Source organism: Carcharhinus amblyrhynchos, chromosome 16, assembly GCF_965287045.1.
Source record: "Carcharhinus amblyrhynchos chromosome 16, sCarAmb.v2.hapA, whole genome shotgun sequence".
NCBI classification, from domain to species: domain Eukaryota; kingdom Metazoa; phylum Chordata; class Chondrichthyes; order Carcharhiniformes; family Carcharhinidae; genus Carcharhinus; species Carcharhinus amblyrhynchos.
Genome location: NC_137339.1, coordinates 15,383,153 through 15,395,779, shown reverse-complemented (window position 1 = coordinate 15,395,779; position 12,627 = coordinate 15,383,153).

Here is a 12,627-nt window from a genome sequence, read left to right as displayed (position 1 = left end):
TTGGTTCTTTCGATGGACAGATATTTCACTTTTGCTTTGGAGTATTTTAATGTTATGCTGTACCAAGAAAGTAGCCTGTTCCTTTTTTTTGTTATAGAACTTTTAAAATATTTTGCCTTTTTGAAAACAGATGAATTGATTCATCTATAATCTATAAATATATATTAAAAAAATCAAGGCTTCCAATCTCTACGCAGAAATATACATAGATGGTTAATGAGAAGAAAGGATCAAACAGCATTTGACATGTATATTACACTGTAGAAAGGTTATTTTAACAATGCTAATGTTTTGCGTATCCAAAATAATACACATGAGCTGTAATTGCCTTTGAGATGCTGATGTAAAATATGTTGTGAATAAAAATGTAATTTTGACGCAGTCTTTAGCAATTATTCTCTAAGAGCTAAGCTATAAAGCAAACTAGATGACCAGGTGTTTTTTATCGATTCACAAACCTTTTAAGTTGAGTTGCAATGGCGAACTCACTCTGTAAACGGTAGACAATAATCTCGATTTGTACACAAGATACCTCAAAAGAAATTAAGATAGTTACTCTCCATTCTTGATCATTTGCATTAAAAATAACTTAATTACGTGATTCTTCCTTCACGCCTTATAGTTTATTCTGAATATTTATTTAGCCAATTGAAAATCGCAGAAACCAAAGTTGCCATGGTAAATTAACGGTGAATATTACAGAATCGGTTGCTATAACTGGTGGAGTTGATTCCCCAGCAATGTGTTAGAGATACTGAACTGTGGTTATCAACTTACAATAACATGATGACTTAGTACTGAGTTAAAATATGTGTTCTCTTGGATTACCGGTGATGAATGATATGACAAATGTATTTTTTTAATTACACAAAATATGGTGCCTAATTGCGTCCATAATTCAACCATATAATAAACTAACTACAAAGATCTGAAGAGAGATGATTAGTTTTAGAAAATGCATTAACTGATGAAGTGATTTGAACATCACAATATGACTCCTGTACTGATTTTCAAGTTACTGACTGTATCGCACGTTTTTATACATCTTATCTAAGTAGAGTATTGTGCACATTTCAAAAGTCTAATTAGTTTATGATTAATATGGACAAGGAAATTATTACTTTCAGTACTTTTGCTGTCAAATGTTTCATCCTTGTAAGGCTGACAATAAATACAGATCTTTTACTGAACTCCGCTGGGTGTTATATTTGGAACAATTATTTTTACGTTGACATGTTTTGCATATTTTTTTCTAGAGACAAATGCATTTTAAAATTAAAGGTCAACTCATTTTCCTCATTATTCAATATCTCTGTAACTCTAAGTAAATTAACAGGACTTTAATTTTTAAACAATTTACAAAAACCAAACTCACTTAAGCTAATCAGGCGATCAGTGTTACTTGTGCTCAGAATAGAAATATCAATAAAATGCATTGCAAAATAAAAAGACCCCACCCAGAAACTTGTGCATCTGCTTCTGGGCCTGGCCACGGTGCTCATCCCTTGATTTAGATTGGAAGCAATGCACAGAGGTGCTTGCTCTGGTTTACTGCCTCTCTTCGAAGGTCTTACCTTCACCCCAATTGTCCATGGAGTGGGCGCACACCAGTAGAATGAGACCGTCCATGACCAAGGGTGCTGCAGGGGCTGAAGTACACGGTCAGTACAAGAAAAATGTCATTTATTTCCTTTAGTAGGATTGGATTTTATTTGCTGTAAGGGGAAGATGTCTTAGATTTCCTTGGGATGATAACACTGGAATGAATCCAGTCGACTGGATTTAACTGCTGTTAGCTGATGTATTTGAAGGTGGGGTAGCTCATTAGATGAAGTGGCTGGCCTTTGCCCCACCTTCCCACCCAACTCCAACCTCTATCTCATATTCTTGTGGGTGGGGAAGATTTCAGGCAACCCACCCACTTGCCTATTGTTTCTCTTAAGTAACCAACTGATAACCACTGAAGAACCTCTACTGCTGCTTTACATGAGTCAGGGAAAGGCAGCGCCATGGCAGGTAGCCCAGCAGCTTCACTGCATAGGTACTGGAGGGCAAGAAGGATATCTTCTGGAGTGGCAGCCCTGTGCCCATCAGAGGTACCCCACTCCCAAGATTAGAATCCCTCCTTATGAACCTTCCCCCAGCCTCTCTATTGCAGCCCTAACCCTTCAGCACTCTTAACGGGGTCTCCCTGTCAGATCTGTTCAAAATAAACAACTTACCTTGGAGTCTAGTCTAGTCTCCATCATCCTGCTCTCTCGGAACCTGCCCTTCTAATCCCAATAATGGCCATCGCTTGATCTGGTGTAACTGGGGCTACAGCACTGCTGGCCAATTAGATTGGTGAACAGTTGCCTGGGACAGGACTTCCTCCCAGATGGGGATGGAAGTCCAGCCCTCAATCAGTTAAGGTTGCTCCCAACGTGTTATCACTGCAGGGCAGCAGGATTCTGAGTTGGCTGGCTGAAAATGGACTTTTCCATTGAGGGGGTGGGGAGCGGAAAATACATTTCCATGTAAAATCCAACCCAGAGTCACCTCAAGGATAGAATGAAACAGGCATTCCCACCTCAGTCCTTTCCTATTTTCTCTATAGCTGTATCTGTGTTCATTTCCTGCTAATTACTATTGTGGGAGATCAGCCAGCCTATAATATAAATTGATCTGCTTTCAAATACATCTTGGAAAAAGTTTTTCAGATTTATTCTTTGTTTCAACCTTTTAAACAGACACCTACCCAATGCTGCTATGTGCTAGATCTGCTACCTATCTAAGAAAGTTAGTCAGGTAAGAAATTCAACACCAAAGGCAATTTGAATAAACCGAGCAAGGTTTATTATATGTCAAAGAATATTATACATGGATTACCTTACTCTGAAAGTGGATTTGGAAAGTTTATACTTTCAAAATAGGTGGAACCTGTAGTACTCAATTTTATACAGTATTAAAGGCGCACAGTGCTTAGCACTGCTGTCTCACAGTGCCAGGAAAGCAGGTTCGATTCCCAGCTTGGGTCACTGTCTGTGCGGAGTCTGCATGTTCTCCCCATGTCTGCGTTGATTTCCTCCGGTTTCCTCCCACAGTCCAAAAGACGCGCTGGTTAGGTACATTGGCCATACTAAATTCTCCCTCAGTGTGCCTGAACAGGCGCTGGAGTGTGGCGACTAGGGGATTTTCACAGTAACTTCATTGCAGTGTTAATGTAAGCCTGCTTGTAACACTAATAAATAAACTTTAAGCTCAAATTCACATTCTATTTGCCTTCTGAGGCAGTCCCTTGAGATTGAGGGTAACTTGTTTCAGTTGCAGTTTGATGGGCTCTGAGGTGGTTGATGTGCGATCCATTACCTGTGGAGCTCATGGTGCATGAAAGAGCTCGGTAATCTCTGTATACTCCATCTGAGCAACATATTGTGCTATTCCTTCTTTATTAGATTATTATTAATTAGCATTAATTATTATAATTGAGGCAGAGAACTCAGTATTTACAGTTGAGAGGTCATTGAGTTTTCTAACCTACCTGGAACCCAGGTCATTGGATTCACTGTAATATTTTCCTAATTTTCAGTCCAACTACTCCTAACTAAATTATATTTTGCTGATCATCTTTCTTGCTTAGATTCTGAGTGGATGAGACAGTTCATGGAGGAAATGTAAATTTATTGTTGGGCGAGAAGAGACAGAAAGTCTTCGACAAATTCCAAGGCAAGCGATTCATAAATTCCAACTCAACAATTTCTTATTCATGACAGAAGATTCCACAATCATGTATTACCCAGCAATTTGGCAACAGTCCAGAGCGAAGTCCCATCAAATCTTTTCTAAGTAAAACTATTATTCACCAAATCTTCCTTTATTCACATTTGATGAGGCATCAACAGTGATTAGCCTTTCTTAAATTCATTTTGCCTCTTTATCAAAATGAGTTGTGACAAATGTCTGCAGAATGCATCTCTCACCATTGCCTCCTAGATTCCCAATAGCTAAAGTTAAACTGGCTGGTGGTTTCTACATTGGATTGCTGCCTTTTCTTCAAATAGCAAGGATGCAATAACTAATTACCAAACAACTTGAGCCATTCTTGTGTTGAAAAGATTTGTGAAACCCTTTCATTTTTTAATCTCTACATTCTTTAGACTTCTCCGGTTACCAGATGAGACTCTGATATTTGTGCACACTTTCTTCTAATTTGAATGAATTTGATTTGATTTATTATTGTCACACGTACTGGGATACAGTGAGATGTATTGTTTCTTGCCCACTATACAGGTACAACATAGAGTACATAGGGGAAAAGGAAAAGGATAGAATATAGTGTTGCAGCTACAGGTAGAGTGAAGAGAAAGATCAGCTTAATATGTGATAGGACCATTCAAATGTCCTAAGTAGGGAAAGCAGGGGAGAAGCTGTTATTGAGTCTGTTGGTACATGCCTTCAGACATTTTCATTCCCGAGGCAGCAGGAAGTGCAGATGGAGTCAATGGATGGGAGGCTGTTTGACATGATGGATTGGGCTACGTTCACAACCCATTGTAGCTTCTTACGGTCTTGGTTACAGCAGGAGCCATAGTAAGCTGTGATACATACGGAAAGGACGCTTACTGAACAAAGACATTGTACTTGTCACTTCAGCTTCTATTATTGACCCGAAGGAGGCTTGGCTACGGTTAACAGAGGCAGTGAGAAACAACAATGACAGCAACTTATTTTCCATGACCAGAATTCTCCAGCTCTTCATGCTGATAGAATCTTCTGGTCCAGTCAATGGCGTACCCCTGGCACGGGTTCCCCAGTGGCATGAGGCTCAGCCAATGGGAAAACCCTTTGGCATTGGCAGGAGCAGAAGATCCACCCGCCATTCTACACCCACCCTCCCTGATTGGTTGGGGAGATGAGAGACAGGATGATAAAGCTATGCTTCTGGCAAAGAGCCATTGCAAAGTTCAGCAATTAGGGAATTGGTTCCCCAGTCAGCATTCCGAAAAGGGTGGAAATCCAGAAGACTCTATGTCACCTGGATTGTAAATGATGAATAGGGGTGGCGGAGAGTTATTGAGGTGCAAGGATGTGGTGATGAGGGAAAGAAGCTGAATGAATTTGAACATACGTTTATGAAATGTATTCCAAGTAAGGTCCCTGGGGCCTAGAGCGCATTTGCATGTAAAGCAAATGGTGCAGTGGTGGAGGAAAAAAGTCTGTCTGGCTCTGGAAATCTCAGTGTCCACCTGGAAAAGAATTGGAAGCCAGTTCCAGAATTTCCACAGCTTCCACCGCTTCTGCACGAAAACATAAGAACATAAGAACTAGAAGCAGGAGTAGGCCATCTGGCCCTTCGAGCCTGCTCTTCCATTCAATAAAATCATGGCTGAACGTTTCATGGACTCAGCTTCACTTACCCACCCATTCACCATAATCCTTAATTCCTTTACTCTTCAAAAATTTATCCATCTTTGCCTCAAAAACACTCAATGAGGTAAAGGAAAAAATTGATATCCAGGTTACTGGAGGGGTAGAAATCAGGCTAACTGGTGGCCAAGTCTTGTGGCACAGTGGGTAACATCCCTGTCTCTAAGCCAGAAGCTCCAGGTTCGAGCCCCACCTCAGGGCTTGATGGCCAAGGAAGGGGCATTCATAACACGATCAAACAGGTTGAGTATAAACCTGCAAATCCTTCCAGCACACCAATGGCTGGTGGTAAAAGCGGGAAAGATTCCTGGTCAGCCACTCTTGCTTGTGGGTCCCCACAAGTTTTAAGCCTCTGGTGACAGATTAGCGACTTCTTCCAGGAATAACTAGCTGTGGAAATAGATGAAAACCTGCCTTATGCACCACTAGATACGGGAAAAGAATTGGAATTACTGGAGGCCAAGAACATGGCCTCAAGAGTTTGGAATTGGTACCATGGATTCATAGAATCCTGACAGTGCAGAAGGAAGCCATTCGGTCCATCAAGTCTACACCAACTCTCCGACAGAGCATCCTACCCAGGCTTACAATCATCTCCGTAACCCCCCTCATTTACCATGGCTAATCCACCTAATTACCATAACTTGGGACATTAAAGGCGGGGATAATTTAGCATGGCAAATCCACCTAACCCCAGTAGTTGCAAATTTTTCATTTCCTGTTATACTAAGGAAAACGGAGACAGTATAAGCAAAGATGCACGTTTAGCAGATCATGTGCCCTACTCACTAACAAGATGGACACGCAGTCATCCAAAATCATACTTCACATTTGTAACAAACTGACAATCTGACACGGGGACACTGGCACGTGAAGGACATACGAGACATGAAAAACCGGAAAATATCTCATGGTACTGACTTTTTTAAAATCAGAGACTGTATTGCTTTATAAGAAAGGAAAATCACATTGTAAAAATCATCAGCTGTAGTTGCCTGTCCCTTTAAAACGAGATGTAATTGCTCGGTACTCTTGAAATTAATCGTAGGTTCATTTAGAGTTCAGGTTGCAGATGAGAGCACTCAGTTTGTTTGAATGGCAGATCAAGTAGGAATTTATAATATTATGGAAATAGTCTCTCAATGGAGACTGAATTGAGGTTATTTTGCCTCTTAAAAAGAGAGTTGTGCAAGAGAAAAGAAAGAATAAGCATACATTTACGCTATTCCTGTAACGTCTACTTACATATCTGCAACCTGATACCAGAACTTGTGTGAAGTGTTGAAGGATGGAGACTGATTCTCGCTTCCTTAAGAGTTAAGTTAGGCATACCCACGAAATCCACACCTCATTACCTATAGCTGTGAATGTAAAATAAAATGCCCCAGTGGATAAGGATTAATGCTTTAAAAATTAGGCTTTCTGCATTCCTACTTAACTTTGAGATGTTTCGTTATCTATTGATTTTAATTTTAACAGGCAGAATTTTCCAGCCTCACCCGCCCCAAAACCGGAAAATCCGACCCCAAGTCAACGGACATTTCTATTGTCTGCCCCTTGCCCATTCCGATTCCCGTGGTGGGCTGGATGGTAAAATTCACTCCAGCATCTTCATGACCTGCTCTGAAAGTTAAAACATGGAAGTGAGAGCAAGGGGAACCAATATTGGAAGTCAAACATGTGAAAGGAAGTAGCCTGTCATAGAGATAAAACAATCGTTATGGTCAATTTTTGAGCTCATAACTGATGGCACACATTGCACATGTCTGAACCAGGAGGCTGGAGCTGGTCACCAGTTGGATCTGAGGTCTCATTATCATAATCAGGTTGTGAATTTTGACATATGGAGGTAGTTTGCCTGTCTACTTGCCTCAAATTTTAGGCCACAGCTGTTACAATCCCCACAGAGACTCACAACTTTAAGTGAGGGAGATTTGAATTCTCAGTGTTAACCATAAAGAAATTGCATACCAAGATTTCAATTTTAAGATTTTACTGTAACAAACTAAGAAAAATTAACATTGACTAAACACTACCTATTCAACAATGAATATTCTAAACAACAAAAAGGTTAACTCTTATTAATGTTTTAACAGGACCGATAACCCCGTGCTGGATACTTATCTATTACACTACATTATGTACATTACAATATACATTACAACACGCGCTTTACAGAATGAATGACGTTGTAGGAAACAGCCACTCCCAACTTCCAACAGGTTCATTTCTACCCCATTTTACCAAATGGTAACACTGAGTGACTGTCAAAAGGTACTTCCCTCGGTAATCAGAGAGGTTCCAAACTGATGACCAGCAGTGAGTTCTTGTCTGGTGATTTGTCCTCTTGCCTTCACTATGGTAAGTTTTCAAAGCTCTTTGGAGAGCTAAGAGATGTGTCTCTTCTGCCAGAGACTGCCCTTCCTCCTTCATCCTGCCCTGATAGCTTGCAAAGAACTGATAGCTTTGTCTCTCTCATCACATCAGCTGCAACCTTTGTTTCGCCATGAGACCTCTTCCTCTCTCTCCTTTTTGGTCCAGAAACTGAAAGTCTATCCACAGTCAACACAGCTGTTCTTGCCTTTGTTTTCTGGTGTAAACCTTTCACACCTTGCTCCCACTAAATCTCAGTTAACCTAAGCCTGCCTCCCCATATAGCAATCAAATACCTAGGTTTGTTGTCAGACAGAATTCAAAGCAAATCACATGATCCTCTTAACTTCTCCAATTTTCCTTGAATTAAAGAGATGGTCTGAAAATAATCAGCTTATAAAACTTTATATTTCTAACAATATTTAACTGTCAAGGGACAGGGAACTATGGATTACATTAGGGAAGCAATCAAAGACCCATTACGGCTTATTTAGTACCAGTTCTTCTATTTATAAAGGAAGACTTAACAGTAAACAAGTCATCATTTTCCATTGCTTTGACAATGGAATCACTGTAGAAAGTTGAGTGCCAAAGACAAAGCCCTGCTTCATACTCTGCCGCCCAAATTCTCTTCTGGGCCTAAAACTGGCATCTAACATGCCAATTCCTCCAGGTGGACACAACAAGTGCTTGGGCCTCCACTAATGCCAATATATTGTTGCATGTTCCCCTGTCTCATAGGCAGAAGGCAATATTTTACCAAAAAATAGGTCCTGTGCACTGTTTTAAGACTAATTGATGCAACAATTGGTTCAATGTCTACCCCAAAGAATGTTGGCCCCACTGCCAAACACTCCCAAAAACGAGAGCAGAAAGTGGAGAATGCAGCCTGGAAGCAGGCAGTCAGAAAACAAGAACATACTAATTTCTACCTCGCTGCCTATTTACGGTAATTTTATTGCAGTGTTAATGTAAGCCTACTTATGACAATAATAAATAAAGTTAAACGTAAACTTCTGCAGCTCCTGTACAAAAGGGCCACTTTGAAAAATTAAAACAAAACAAATCCTTGTTATTTCTGACTTGTGAGATTCAGGCTTTGATCCCAGTCTGGGTCCAAGCTGGACTCCCCTTCCACTGAGGTATCTTGTAGGAATAAAATGTGTGCCAGTATGACACTTGAACCCATCAGGATGAATGCACAATTTTGAATAAAAGATATTTTTATGAATTTGCAAGCAATTATCCCGTAAAATCAGATTAATCTAACGTTATTTTCTTAACTGCATGGGCAATGGATTTTGTGAGGAGCGATTCATACAATTAATCTAAATAATATATTGTCCATTCACAGACCCCTCTAATTTAAGCTCTTAACTGGATCATTAAACAATAATTTGTACCTAAGTGTTCTCCAACAACTATCGCATTAATTGTATCTCCAGTTGATAAGCTCATTGGGTAATCACTTAACATATTGTGCTAAGAAGCAATAGCATTTTATGTCAGTATGTTTTTTTGAATTGAACCTATGAGTTTTGTTATATCACAGCTATTCACCAAAGAACGTGTAGAATTTGGGCCAGAATTCTGAGTAAAAGCAAATGGGCGTTCATTTTAATTTTTACAGTAAACAGCACACAGCAGTGGTATTTTTGTCTGATGTCATATTTTTTATTTTAAATTTATGAAGATCCTGTTGCGACAAACTATATTTCATTCAGCTTTCCTCTAAAATGTTCCCAGTGGAACGGTTATTTACGACAGCCAGGAAGTTGTCCAATAATAGTGTTTCTGTACAAAAGGGCACTAGCACAAGTTTGCTTGAATGGTTCTTCCTGTTGTCTATGAGTGTTCGAAACCAATATGGACCACCTTTTGTGAATAGCATATGCAAGCTCTATTCTGTTCAATTTCTCAGAGGCTAAATTTCTACACTTTTAGTGGAAATTCATAGACAACACTCAAGAAGTGTGACACCATCCAAGACAAAACTTAATTGGAACCCCTTCCACAGCCACTCATTCTCTCTGCCACCAATGAACAGCAGCAGCACAATCTACAAAGTGCACTGAGACAGCACCTTCAAAACCCACGACTGTTACCAATTAGAAAGACAAAGGTAGCAGACACAAGGGTATACCACCACCTGGAAGTTCCCTTTCAGGTCATTCACCACCCTGACTTGGAAATATATCTCCATTCCTCCGTTGTCACTGGGTCAAAATCCTGGGACGCCCTCCCTAGGAACACTGTGTGTGTAACTATACCACACAGACTGCAGTGGTTCAAGAAGGCATCACCTTCTCAGGGCATTTAGAAATGGGTAATGAGTATTGGCATAGCCAGCGACACCGCATCCTGTAAATGATCTTTTAAAAACATAAGGAAGTAGTGCTGGAATGGAATAAAAGTAACAAGAGTTGTTTGTTTCACGTTTCGAGGAGATTTGTGAGTATCAACACTCCAAAAATTTACAAACCTTATTCAAGTGGAAAAACAAACAATTTAAGATTATTAATGAGAAAGTCATGCACTCTCTGACACTTGTTTTGAAATGCACATATTCTGCGTTCTTTCAATCTTAATGTGGGTTAGTTTAATGACCAGATACAGGCAGGAGCCTTGGAATAGCTGAATGCATCAGCTAAAATGCATCCTGGTCCACACTTTCCAAAGAAGAGCAGAAGATACTTAAAGAAAAATGACAATAAAGTAGGTTTGTTTAGTTGCCACATTGGACAATCCTTTCTATTTAAAAATAGAAGATTTAAAGATTCAGGGCACAAAATATATATCCTCGAGGAAGGTCGAACATATACACTCACAGAAAACACAGAAACAGAAATATAGAAACTAGAAGCAGGAGTAGGCCATTCAGCCCTTCCAGTCTGCTCTACCATTCATTTTGATCATGGCTGATTATTGAACTCAATATCCTGATTCCCCCCTCCCCCCGCATATCCCTTGATCCTTTTAGCCCTAAGAAGCTATATCTAATATCTTCTTGAAATCTTGACCTCTACTACTTTCTGTCATAGTGAATTCACCACTCTCACCACAGATTCACCACAATTCACAGATTCACTCTCACCACAATTCACCACCGATTCACCACTCTCTGGGTGAAGAAATTTTTCCTCACCTCAGTTCCAAGAGGTTTACCCCTCATCCTCAAACTATGACCCGTAGTTCTGGACTCCCCCACCATTGGGAACATACTTTCTGAATCTACCCTGTCTAACCCTGTTAGAATTTTGAAAATTTCTCTGAGATCCCCTCTCACCCTTCAAAACTCCAGTCAATATAATCCTAACCGACGTAATCTCTCCTCATATGACAGATTTACTATCCCAGGAATCAGCCTAGTAGACCATTACTGTATTCCCTCTATAGCAAAGACGTCATTCCTCAGATAAGGACACCAAAACTGCACACAATACTCCAGGTGTGGCCTCACCAACGCCTGATGCAAAATGTTGGTTTTTGATCTTTATAGCTTCACTTTGCCTAGTTCTTTGAAAGGAAAGCACATTCCAAGGAATGGAACAATGGCTGCCTATGGGGGTCTTTGGAATCTCTCCTTCATAGTCTCTCGCAGGGTCACTTCAAGAAAGTTGAAACTGACCATGTCAGAGATTCTGGGCGGGATTCTCTGATTTGTCCATGGTCACCCTGCTGCAAGTGAGAACGGGGAATTTGATATTCTAACCAAAATTCCATTTACATTCAGAGGCACTGGAGAATCCCAGCTGCAGGAGAGGACAGAGATTTTCCGAGTCTACCCCAGTTGTGGGAACATTGTGCTACCTCTATGATCCATGTACCTGAAGTTGTCATTGTAATGCTATTGACGTTGCTATTCTGTAAAACATTTCCACGTGCAGATAGTTTGCGGGAGGTGGGGTGAAGCAAGGAGGATGAAGAAGAGGATTGGTGCAATGTCACAACCATATCTGACCTATGTCAGAAGGAAAATGGGTCTTTCACTGACCACCTGGAAAAATGAGGCCCTCTTCCAACAGCATAACATTCCTCCATCCCACAACTTCCATTGAATATGATCAACAGCGAGATCCTGGACAATGTAAACCATTTTCCATTACCCTTTCTCAACAAAGAGAGACATAGATGATGAAATTCATCATCATCTCCAACGTGCCATCTGAGCCTTCAGCTAACTTGAGGAAAAGAATATCTGAGAATCTCAAACTCAAGACAAAGGTCATTAATTACTTGGTAGCAGTGTTCCCTGTGCACCCCATGCTTTGGAAACCTTAAGCGGGGGTGTTCCACTGATGGTTCTTCTCTAATCCTCTAATCCAGTGGCAAGAAAGGTGTTCCAACAGTAACTTCATGTCTCGAGCAAACACCAAGGTGTTGATTACTTAAAAGCAGTTCTACTGGGCAGAACATTTGTATGTCTGATACCAGACTCCCGAATCAACTCCTCCATTCAGAATGCAGTCACAACAGGAGACTACTAGCAGGACCACTTCAGGGGTGTCCTCAAAGCATCCCCAAAGAGGTCAAATGTCCCTAGCAGCTCATGGGAATTAGAACATTGAAGAGTACAGAAATAGGCCCTTCAGCTGACGATGTTGTGCCAAACATAACGCCAGATTAAACTAACCCCTTCTGCCTGCCCTTGGTCCCTATCCCTCTGTTCCTTGCATATGCGTGTGCTTATCTAAAGGCCCCTTAAACACCCCTGTTGTATCCGCCTGCACCACCACCCCTGGTAGACACCTACCACTCTCTGTGTAAAAAACTTGCCCCTCACATCTCCTTTGAACTTTCCCTCTCTTACCTTAAGTGCATGTCCCCTGGTATTAGACATTTCCGCCA